Source organism: Rana temporaria, chromosome 5 (assembly GCF_905171775.1).
Source record: "Rana temporaria chromosome 5, aRanTem1.1, whole genome shotgun sequence".
Classification (NCBI taxonomy): domain Eukaryota; kingdom Metazoa; phylum Chordata; class Amphibia; order Anura; family Ranidae; genus Rana; species Rana temporaria.
Genome location: NC_053493.1, coordinates 48,527,711 through 48,540,179, shown reverse-complemented (window position 1 = coordinate 48,540,179; position 12,469 = coordinate 48,527,711). Strand labels below are relative to the sequence as shown.

At 44.2% G+C, this 12,469-nt stretch overlaps 1 protein-coding gene across 1 annotated transcript in view; it reads right to left on the bottom strand.

The window, feature by feature from the left end:
• ARMC3 (armadillo repeat containing 3) overlaps nt 1–8,529 on the bottom strand; it is a 112,022-nt gene extending 103,493 nt beyond the window's left edge. Inside the window, exon 1 of the mRNA XM_040352510.1 lies at nt 8,457–8,529. The gene's annotated coding sequence lies outside the window, so the exon portion shown is untranslated. The remainder of the gene's footprint in view (nt 1–8,456) is intronic.
• Nucleotides 8,530–12,469: the final 3,940 nt, after the last annotated feature.

The following is a 12,469-nucleotide window of genomic DNA, read 5'->3' as shown; positions in this document are numbered from 1 at the left end:
TAGATCTACGTGATCTCGCCCAGCAGAGCCGACCTGCCGCCGTATAACTGCGGCGACTGGTCGGCAAGCAGAAGTCTATGGCAGCTAGCCCGCTGGAAAGTCACAGGTGCACTGCACCCACGGTGTGGGTAAACCACAGCGCATCAGTGTGAAAGCAGCCTTAGACCCCTTTGACACGATCAGTGGCCTCTCCATTCACCTCTATGGAGCAGTAGATGTAAACAAACTTATGTCCGTTTACACCCACCTACCTCCAATCTGACCTGCTAAAAAAAAAAAACAGACGGGTATTTGTCCCCTTTCATAAGGGCAGATCGGAGGGCCCATATTGTGATCCGCGACCAATTACCAAGTCGCTTAAGTAGCCCTTGCTCTTCAAAAGGTTGGGCACACCTGTCCTAGAGTGACAACATATCTCCCCTATGAATACAATACGGTGAGTGAGCCTTGTCACCCTAATGCCGCGTACAGACGATTGGAAATTCCGACAACAAAACCGTGGATTTTTTTCCGACGGAATGTTGGCTCAAACTTGTCTTGTATACACATGGACGCACAAATGTTGTCGGAAATTCCGAACGCCAAGAACGCGCTGACGTACAACGCGTAGGACGACACTATTAAAGGGAAGTTCAATACCAGTCGTGTTAGTAGAAGTTTGGTGAGAGACGATTCGCGCTTTTCAGCCTCGTGCTTTTCAGTCCGTTACAGCGTGACGAATGTGCTATCTCCATTACGAACGCTAGTTTTACCAGACCGAGCGCTTCCGTCTCGTACTTGATTCAGAGCATGCGTGGAATTTTGTGCGGCGGAATTGTCCACACACGATCGGAATTTACGAGAACGGATTTTGTTGTTGGAAAATTTGAGAAACAGCTCTCAACTTTTTGTTGTCAGAAATTCCGACAGCAAATGTCCGATGGAGCCTACACACGGTCGGAATTTCCGACAACAAGCTCCCATCGAACATTTGTCCTTAAATTCCAATCATGTGTGGACAATTCCGACGCACAAAATTCCAATCGCGTTTACGCGGCATTTGACAGGAAGTGTATTCCTAGCTGGATAACCATGTAATAAAGGGGAAAAAGGCTAAGGGGCAGATCCACAAAGATCTGCCCCGGCGCAGTGTATCTAAGATACGCTACGCCAACGTAACTTACTTTTTTTGGTTTGAATCCTGGAAGAATTTGCGCCGTAAGTTACGGCGGTGTAGTGTATCTCTCGCGGCGTTACGGCGCCTAATTCAAATCGGCGAGTAAGGGCGCCGTCCCTAAATTTCCCGCCGTGCATTGCGCTAAATCGCAAGGACGTCATTGTTTTGACGTGGACGTAAATTACGTCCAGTCCGATTCACGGACGACTTACGCAAACAAAATATTTTTTTAAAAATTATACGCGGGAACGACGGCCATACTTAACATTGAGTACGCCACCAAACAGCAGCTGTAACTATACGCCGAAAAAAGCCGACTAGAGATGACGTGAAAGAATGCGACGGCCACTCGTACGTTCGTGGATCGTCGGAAATAGATCATTTGCATACTCGACGCCACCCAGTGGACGCCGAAGAATTGCATCTTAGATCCGAAGGCGTACGAAGACGTACGCCTGTCGGATCTAACCCAGATGCCGTCGTATCTTGTTTTGAGGATTCAAAACCGAGATACGACGCGGGAAATTTGAAAGTACGCCGGCGTATCAGTAGATACGCCGGCGTACTCGCTTTGTGGATCTGCCCCTTAGAAGGAAAACGAACACAGCCACCAAGTCTAAGGACTGGTAAACTGTAAAATAGCCAATGTTTGTTCTTGGGTTTTAGATAAACTTTAACCACTTGCCAATCGACCCACGTACATATACTGCGGGTAGCGTTTTCTACAAGCAAAATCACGTACCTGTACATAATCGCCTCTTCCGGGTTTAAGGCACGCAAGCTCGCCACGTGTAGACACAGAGGAAGCCAATCAGCGTGTTTGGCGGGCCCAATGTCCACCAGGACCCGCCGATTGTTCCTGAGACAGGCAGAACGGCAGTCTGCCTATGTAAACAAGGAAGATCGCCGTTCTATGACAAAGGAAGACAGAGATCCTGTGTTTCTGCTAAGCAGGAACATGGATCCTAGTCATCTCACAGTACAAGCACCTCAAACACACTTAAGAAGCACTCCCAGGGAAAACATGTAACCCTTAGACCGCCCCTGATGTTAACCACATTCCCTGTCAGTGTCATTAGTACAGGGACAGTGCATATTTATAGCACTGATTACTGTATTGGTGTCACTGGTCCCCAAAAAGTGTCACTTATGCCGCGTACACACGGTCAGAATTTCCGACAACAAATGGTCGATGTGAGCTTGTTGTCGGAAAATCCGATCGTGTGTAGGCTCCATCGGACATTTGCTGTCGGAATTTCCGACAACAAATGTTTGAGAGCTGCTTCTCAATTTTTCCGACAACAAAAGTTCTTCGGAAATTATGATCGTCTGTAGCCAATTCCAACGAACATAAATCCTACGCATGCTCGGAATCAGTTTCATGCATGCTCGGAAACATTGAACTCCATTTTTCTCGGCTAGTCGTAGTGTTCTTGACGTTTGGAATTTCCGACAAGATTTGTGTGACCGTGTGTATGCAACACAAGTTTGAGACAACATTCCGTCGGAAAAAAATCCACAGTTTTATTGTCGGAATGTCCGATTGTGTGTACGTGGCATTAGTGTCCGATTTGTCCGCCGCAATATTGCAATCCCGCTATAATGCTGCGTACACGCGATCGTTTTTCGGCATGTCCAAAAAAGTTTTTCCAACTTCATCATTAAAAACGACGTTGCCCACACACCATCGTTTTTGAAAAATTATGAACAAAGCGCGGTGACGTACAACACGTATGACGGCACTCTGAAGGGAAGTTCTATTCGCCTCTGGGCTGCTTTTAGCTGATTCCTTGTTAGTAAAAGACGATTCGCGCTTTTTTGTCTGTTACAGCGTAATGAATGTGCTTACTCTATTATGAATGGTAGTTTTACCAGAACGAGCGCTCCCGTCTCATAACTTGCTTCTGAGCATGCGCGGGTTTAAAACGTTGTTTTAGCCCACACACGATCATTTTTTACAACCCGAAAAACAACATTTTTAGAAGCCGAAAAATGATGTGAAGCCACGCACGATCATTTTAAATGACGTATTTAAAAACGTTGTTTTTTTTCATGCTGAAAAACGATCGTGTACGCGGCATAAGTCTCTGACCGCTGCCATTACAAAAATAAGAAAAATTCCATAATATAGCCATCATTTGTAAATGCTATAACTTTTGCGCAAACCAATCAATATGCGCTCATTGGGATTTTTGTTTACCAAAAACATGTTGGAGAATACATACTGGTCTAAATTGATGAAGAAATTTGTTTTTTTATTTTATTTACTGGGTATGATTTATAGCAGAAAGTAAAAGAAAACATTTTTTTTCCATAAAACCATCGGCACCTGTTCTTTTAACCACTTAACGCCCGCCGCACGCCTATTTACGTCCACAGAATGGCACGTACAGGCAGATGGGCGTATATATACGTCCCCGCCTTCTAGCGGGTCGGGGGTCCGATCGGGACACCCCCCCCCCTGCGTGCGTTGGGCGAATTCCCGCGGGGAGCGATCCAGGACGACGGCACGGCTATTCGTTTATAGCCGCTCCGTCGCGATCGCTCCCCGGAGCTGAAGAACAAGGAGAGCCGTATGTAAACACGGCTTCCCCGTGCTTCACTGTGGCGGCTGCATCGATCGAGTGATCCCTTTTATAGGGAAACTCAATCGATGACGTCAGTCCTACAGCCACACCCCCCTACAGTTGTAAACACACACTAAGTGAACCCTAACTCCTACAGAGCCCCCTGTGGTTAACTCCCAAACTGCAACTGTCATTTTCACAATAAACAATGCAATTTAAATGCATTTTTTGCTATGAAAATGACAATGGTCCCAAAAATGTGTCAAAATTGTCCGAAGTGTCCGCCATAATGTCGCAGTCACGAAAAAAATCGCTGATCGCCGCCAATAGTAGTAAAAAAAAAATTAATAAAAATGCAAAAAAACTGGGGGTTATTTACGAAAGGCAAATCCACTTCGCATTACAAGTGTAAACTACAAGTGCAAAGTGCACTTGAAATTGCACTGAAAGTGCACTTGGAAGTGCAGTCGCTGTTGATCCGAGGGGGACATGCAAGGAAAATAAAAAACAGCATTTTAGCTTGCACATGATTGGATAATAAAATCAGCAGAATTTCCCCTCATTATAGATCTACCCCTCAGATTTACAGTGACTGCACTTCCCAGTGCATTTTCAGTGCAATTTCAAGTGCACTTTGCACTTGTAGTTTGCACTTGTAGTGCAAAGTGGATTTGCCTTTCGTAAATAACCCCCTATCCCCTATTTTGTAAACGCTATAAATTTTGCGCAAACCAATCGATAAACACTTATTGCGATTTTTTTTACCAAAAATAGGTAGAAGAATACGTATCGGCCTAAACTGAGGAGAAAAAAATGTTTATATATGTTTTTGGGGGATATTTATTATAGCAAAAAGTAAAAAATATTGCATTTTTTTCAAAATTGTCGCTCTATTTTTGTTTATAGCGCAAAAAATAAAAACCGCAGAGGTGATCAAATACCACCAAAAGAAAGCTCTATTTGTGGGGAAAAAAGGACGCCAATTTTGTTTGGGAGCCACGTCGCACGACCGCACAATTGTCTGTTAAAGCGACGCAGTGCCGAATCGCAAAACCTGGCCTGGGCATTTAGCAACAAAATGGTCCGGGGCTTAAGTGGTTAACAAGCTGATGGTCGCATAGCCCTGTACTGTTATTTAAATCAGGTAGGCAACCTGGTTTGTCCAGATTTAATTGCAGAATACCTTTTACTGTGAATGGCTGCACAGGTTTTCATGCCGGGCACTTGTATAATTCTCAGCACTGCCTATTACTGAGGACAGCAAGCTGGGAGAAAAGCCCCTTACTAAGCCACAATTATCCTCACTTCACCTCCGCAGGAGGACACGCTCACTCCGCTGACCTGATGTCTGAATTGTCAACTCTTCAGAGTCAATTACCCCCGAGCTATAAATACATTCCTTATGTATTTAATATCGCATATAAAAAGTCTGACATGCAGAAACTTCTTGATCGTATTTTAGATAAAGCAAAACTCAATCCAAAAATAACAGGATAAAAATGAATAGCCTGTTAAAGATCAGAACAAAACTCGCCTTTTCTGAAATATTGCTAAAATATTCACCTTCAATCCAGAGAAGAGTCCAACAAAACTTTTTTTCTTTAAACTAGAAGTCCTCAGTCTCATAACCAGCATCATTCAACCTACTTCCTAGGAGGCCAGGTCATCAGCCTGTGCAGGCTTTCAACAAGCTTCCCATAGTGCTGTTTAACCACTGATGAGGCGGCACTGCTGGGCACTGATAAGGGGGCACTGATAATCTGCACTGATAAGGGGGCACTGCTGGGCACTGATAGGCTACACTGATAGGCACTGATGAGGGGGCACTGATAAGTGGCCTTGATGGGGCTGCACTGATAACCAGGACACTGATGAGGCTGCAATGATGATTTAAGCGGAGCTCCACCCTAAAGTGGAACTCGCGCTGATTGGAACACCCCCCCCCCCTCCGGTGTCACATTTGACACCTTTCAGGGGGGAGGGGGGTGCAGATACCTATCTAAAGACAGGTATTTGCACCCACTTCCGGCCCAGCATTCACGGGCAAAAGACAGGCATTGCATCATATCCCGTCGCCCCCTCCCCCCCCCCCCCCGTTGTGTGCTGGGAACACTCGGCTCCCAGCACACAGCGGGAGCCAATCGACGGGCGCAGCGCATGCGCCGTAGGGAACCAGGCAGTGAAGCCAGAGCGCTTCACTTCCTGGTTCCCTCACAGTGGATGGCGGGGGGGGGCAGCAGAGTGACGAGCGATCGCTCGTCCTCTGCTGCGGACGGCGCTGGACTCCAGGACAGGTAAGTGTCCTAATATTAAAAGTCAGCAGCTGCAGTATTTGTAGCTGCTGGCTTTTAATATTTTTTTTGGGCCGGACATCCGCTTTAAGGCACTGTGTATCAGTTTGTATCAGGAGCTGTCACCATTTATCAGCACGGCTCTGCAGTTCTGTGACTGCTGTGTGCCTTGGACACAGCGAATAACAAATTGAGATAAAGGGTCAATCACAGCGGCCCTTTACCATGTTATTAGCTGTGTCCAATCACAGCTTGTCGCAGTGTAAACAGACTGAATTTTCCAGTTATCAGCTCTTCTTTCCTCACACAGTGTTTCAGGAAAGAAAAGCCGATCTGTGAGGGACACAGTGAGTACAGGATTTACACTGATACACAGTGCCTTAATCATCATTGCAGCCCCATCAGTGCCCTGGTTATCAGTGCAGCCTCATCAGGGCCACTTATCAGTGCAGCTTATCAGTGCCCATCATTGCAGCTTATCAGTGCCCCCTCATCAGTGCAGCTTATCAGTGCCCATCATTGCAGCTTATCAGTGCCCCCTCATCAGTGCAGCTTATCAGTGCCCATCATTGCAGCTTATCAGTGCCCCCTCATCAGTGCAGCTTATCAGTGCCCAGCAGTGCCGCCTCATCAGTGGAGCCTCATCAGTGCTACCTCATCAGTGCCCATCAGTGCAGCTTTTTAATGCTCATCAGTGTCCCCTCTTCATGCCGCCTCATCAGTGGAGCCTCATCAGTGCCCGTAAGCGCACAACAGTGCAGCATCATCAGTGCAGCCTCATCAACGCAGTCCCACAAGTAAAGAAGAAAAATCACTTGTTTGTAAAATTTTGTAAGAGAAACAAATAGTTTTTTGTTTTTTAAAATGTTCAGTTTTTTTTGTTTATTTAGCAAAAAATGATTAAATACCACCAAAAGAAATCTCTATCCGTCTCAAAAAATGACAAAAAAATTCAGTGGAACTGAAAATAATTGGCGGACAGGCAAGGAATTTTAATGTAGAAGAGACATGCTTTGTCTCTCCTGCATCACAGCTATTTAACTGCCTGTCTGCCCTGTACAGCGAGCCGCACTATTCGGCAATGCCAAATCCGAGCGAACTCCCACACATGCATGGGAGTGATGCCATCCCCGCCCGGCCAGCGATTGAGACCTAGAAGCTGGCCACTCAAAGATGTCAGTGGCTGGGCGGGGAGCTCGAAGACGCCACATTCACGGAGCTGAGGGGAATATTGTTCCGCTTTATGTACAGTGTTGCATTACCGCGCAATTGTCATTCACAGTGTGACAGTTCTGAAATCTAAAAATTGGCTTAGGCAATTCCCATATATAATACCTATATATAATGTAGAATTCCCATATATAATATATAATTATTATACATAGTGTAGAATTCCCATATATATTATATAATACCTATATATAATGTAGAATTCCCAATATATAGTGTATAAATCCTATATATATATTATATAATACCTATATATAGTGTAGAATTTCCATATATATTATATAATACATATATATATATATATATATATATATATATATATATATATATATATATATATATATGGCCAGATTCCCGTACAATTGCGGCCGTGTAACGTAACCCGTTTACGTTACACCGCCGCAAGTTTACACTGTTAGTGCCCGATCCACAAAGCACTTACCAGTAAACTTGCGGCAGTGTATCGTAAACACGTCCGGCGCAAGCCCGCCCAATTCAAATGGGGCGGGTACCATTTAAATTAGGCCCGCTCCCGCGCCGGACGTACTGCGCATGCTCCGTTCGCAATTTTCCTGACGTGCTTTGCGCAAAATACGGCGGCGCGACGTGTTTGAGAATCGCGACGTGCGTAACGTACTTACGCCGAGAAAAACAAAAAATTCAAAAGCGACGCGGGAACGACGGGCATACTTTAACATGGTGGAGTAATTTTACACCATGTTAATAGCAGCCCTAAATTTGCGACGTGAAACTAAGACTTGCGCCGACGTAAAGACGGGAAAAACCGTTGTGGATCGCCGTAACTGCTAATTTGCATACCCGACGCTGGAATACGACGCAATCTCCACCCAGCGGTGGCCGAGGTACTGCATCCTAATATCCGACGGTGTAAGACAATTACACCTGTCAGATCTAAGGGCTATCTATGCGGAACTGATTCTATGAATCAGTCGCATAGATACTCTGAGAGATACGACGGCGTTTTAGAGAAACTATGTCGTATCTCTTTTGTGAATCTGGCCCATAGTGTATAATTCTTATATATATCATGTATAATTCCCATATATATGATATAATACCTATATATAATGTAGAATTCCCATATAGATTGTATGCTTCTCCTATACAGTGTATAAATCTCATGCATCGTGCATATTTCTCATACAGAGTATAAATCCCATATAATACTTCTCTAACAATCTCCCATCTCACCTTCCTGTGTGCACAGCGCTGGATGAAGCTCACTGTTGTGTATACGTGGTTGGTTGCTGTGCAACGCGTGGAGCGCGCACTGGATGCCATAAGGAGCGAGCCTTGGGAACTTGCCCGGTCACTGAGCACACAGCGGCGCGCACGGAGCAGTACACTGCTGCCCCCTATGTGGTACTGCAGCTCTGTCTTGTTCATAAAGCATTCGTTCAGGATAAACTTCCTTTTTGACATTTGTAAATGTGGAATTTACCAGAAGAAGGAAACAAAGTTGCAATAAGTTTTGCCAATATGAATGATCTGTTTTATGTTGTTTCTTTCTCTGAAGGCAACATGTACAAAGCGATGGCAGAAAACCGATCCAAACCACTTTTCATCTGCCAATCAAATAGGAGATTATTATTACTATTATAGTGTCATGCTTATATAAAATGAAATAAAACCCTGACTCATTCTGGCAGCCTACACATTTGCCATAAAAGAATATAAGCTTCATAGAAATAAAACTCAAATGTTGGATTGATGAGTATGCAGACAGAATGAGTCAGAGGTTTATTCCATTTTCTATAGTCAATGGGAAGCTGGCAGACCTATACATGAAGCTATGCAGGGTGCAGAACTTATCTGTAAAATGTTGGAAAAGTACCATGCTTGCCATGAATAACAAAATTGCACATTTGATTTCCCTCAGCCAGCAGAGATAATATCTGGTCCCTTGAGCAATGTGGGGTTTCACATCATTAAAGTGGAGGTTCGCCAAAATATATATATTTTTTAAAAGTTAGCAGCTACAAATACTGCAGCTGCTGACTTTTAAAATAAGGACACTTACCTGTCCAGCGCGCCCGCAATGTCGGCACCCGAAGCCTCGGGTGCTGCAGCTGCCATTTTTGATAAGGAATCAGGAAGTGAAGCCTTGCGGCTTCACTTCCTGGTTCCCTACTGCGCATGTTCGACTCGCGCTGCGCAATGCCACTGGTCCCTGCTGTCTTCTGGGAGCCGTATGTCTCCCAGAAGACAGTGGGGGGTGCCAGACGTGGAGTAGACTCCCGCAGATAATGCGGGGGTCTATGCCCGGAAGTGGGTGCAAATACCTGTTTTAGACAGGTATCTGAACCCCCCTCCCCTGAAAGGGGCAAAATGTGACACCGGAGGGGGGGGGGGGGTAATCCGGACAGTGGATGTTCCATTTTTGTGTGGACCTCCGCTTTAATGACTGCAGAAGGTCTTTTTTTCTGACAGACCCTATATTGTTAGATATCTACAGTGAGGTACAAGGAACACAAAGACACCGCACAACTACTAAGCAGATAATACGGACCCGTGTTCTATGGAAAAGTGCATCCCGTCAGATAATGCCTCAGACGATCTGCCCATATCAGCTGGACTGCCATTGCGTCCTGCACATGCGTAGATCGTTGGAGGCATCCAACGGGAATGCACTATTCGAAAAGAACACCCACATATGCCACACATTAACCATTTGACCTCCGGAAGGTTTACCCCTCTTCATGACCAGGCCATTTTTTGTGATACAGCACATTAACTGAAGGTCCCACGATCAGGTCACGGAGAGGCAGAACAGGGAGATGCCTTTGTAAATAAGGCATTTCCCTGTTCTGCCTAGTGACAGGACAGTGATCTACTGCTCCCTGTGATTGGAAGCAGTGATCAATGTCGTGTCAGTGGTAGCCCAGCCCCTTCACAGTTAGAATTACTCCCTAGGACACACTTAACCCCTTCATCGTCCCCTAGTGTTTAAACCCTTACCTGCCAGTGTAATTTATACAGTATCAGTGCCTATTTATAGCACTGTTCGCTGTATAAATGACAATGGTCCCAAAATAGCATCAAAAGTGTCTGATGTGTCCGCCATAATGTCGCAGTCACGATAAAAATCGAAGATCGCTGCCGTTACTAATAAAAAAAAATAATAATAAAAAGGCCATAAAACTACCCCCTATTTTGTAGACGCTATAACTTTTGCGCAAACCAATCAATATACGCTTATTGCGATTTTTTTACCAAAAATATGTAGAAGAATACATATCAACCTAAACTGAGGATAAAAATATTTCTTTAATATATATATTTTGGGGGATATTTATTATAGCAAAAAGTAAAAAATATAGCTTTTTTTCAAAAAATGCGTAAATCAGCGAGATACGCCTATTCACGAACGTACGCTTGCCCGTCGCAGTAAAGATACGCCATTTACGTAAGGCGTTTTCAGGCGTAAAAGTTATTCCACCAAAAAGCTGGCCTAGCCAATGTTAAGTATGGATGTCGGTCCCGCGTCCAATTTTGAAAATTTTACGTCGTTTGCGTAAGTCGTCCGTGAATGGGGCTGGACGTAATTTACGTTCACGTCGAAACCAATAAGTCCTTGCGGCGTAATATGGAGCATGCGCACTGGGATACGTCCACGGACGGCGCATGCGCTGTTCGTTCAAAACATCATTTACGTGGGGTCATGGTTTATTTACAAAAAACACGCCCACCACTTCACAATTTGAATTAGACGCGCTTACGCCGGCCCATTTACCCTACGCCGCCGTAACTTAGGACGCAATTGCTTTGTGAATACAGCACTTGCCTCTCTGACTTACAGCGGCGTAGCGTATATGCGATATGCTACACCTGCACAAAGTTAAGCCAGTCTTTCTGAATCTGGCTACATATCTAAAGTTCATGAAACCTTAGTGTGATGGTCACTCGGAAGACTCCTTATAATTGTGGTCACTGGGAAGAATTACCTCCTTACAGATGGCTAAAAAGATGAATGGTGTCAGTGGGAACTTATCTGAGAAGCAGAAATTTCTCATTGCTCAAGAAACCCCCTAACAACCTCTGGGGGAACCCTAGGATTCCATAGAACTCTGGTTGAGAAACGCTTGGTTAAACCAACAATTGCTTTTTTACCACTGTGTTTTCTTTATGTCAAACTCCAAAATAACAAATGTAATCATTTATAGCTTGGGTAAAGAATTAATATAGTAGAAAACAAATTTTTGTTAAAGGTCTATATAACAAATCAGAAAGAGGAACAGCTGAGGAGGGAAGACGGACACAGAGATTTGGTTCCCAAAGCGGGACAGTTACTTCAATTGAGGGATGTTTGTGCTCTATGGTATATATACTTATATGCATAGGTGTGCGCAGCTTATTGCATTAGGGTGTGCACCCCAAAGCTCAAACACACATGTATGTGTGTGTGTACATATATATATATATATATATATAGTGGTAGGGCAATGGACGATGGCAGTGTCAATAGAGCAGTAGAGTAGACAATGCCAGTAGGGCAGAAGTTGGAGCCAGTAGAGCAGTGGACGGTGTCAGTAGGGTAGAGATTGGTGTCAGTAGTTTATTTTTATTATTTTTACTTTTTTACATTTTAATTTTTTATTGGTTTTTACAATAATTTTTATTTTATTTTTTACAGTTTTTTTAGGAGCCCCATTGAGGGTCTTTGGTTAAATATCAGGGGTCTAAACAGACCCCTGATGTTTCACTTTTGAGACAGAAAAGGGAACTGAGGACAGAGATTCCATTTCTCTGCAGCCAAAAGGCAGGGGGAATCTGCACAGGGTGATTAGGGTGTGCCCAGGTACACCTGGCACACCCTGTTCGCACACCTATGCTTATATGCTATGACTATAGTTGACCCTTGTGGCATCACAAAATCTGTGGTTGATAGGAAACTCCTGGAAGTAATGCAAGCACATCACTGTGTGTACAGCTGCAATGTATAGTCTACCCATTTGTTTCTCAACCTTTTAAAATGATGGCACCCTTTAACAGTATTAAAAATCTAAATTGGGGTCCCTCCAGTGCTTCAGTAACTCCCTGTCATGAACAGGTGTGACCAGAACCGTGTGAACTGCGACAGAGAACACCAAAACGTATATAATTAAGTATATTAAAGATAAGTGATATAAATATATATACACCTCCAATACAAAACAGTGAACAACCAACCAGACATTGACCCAAAGACAACAAATAACTTTATA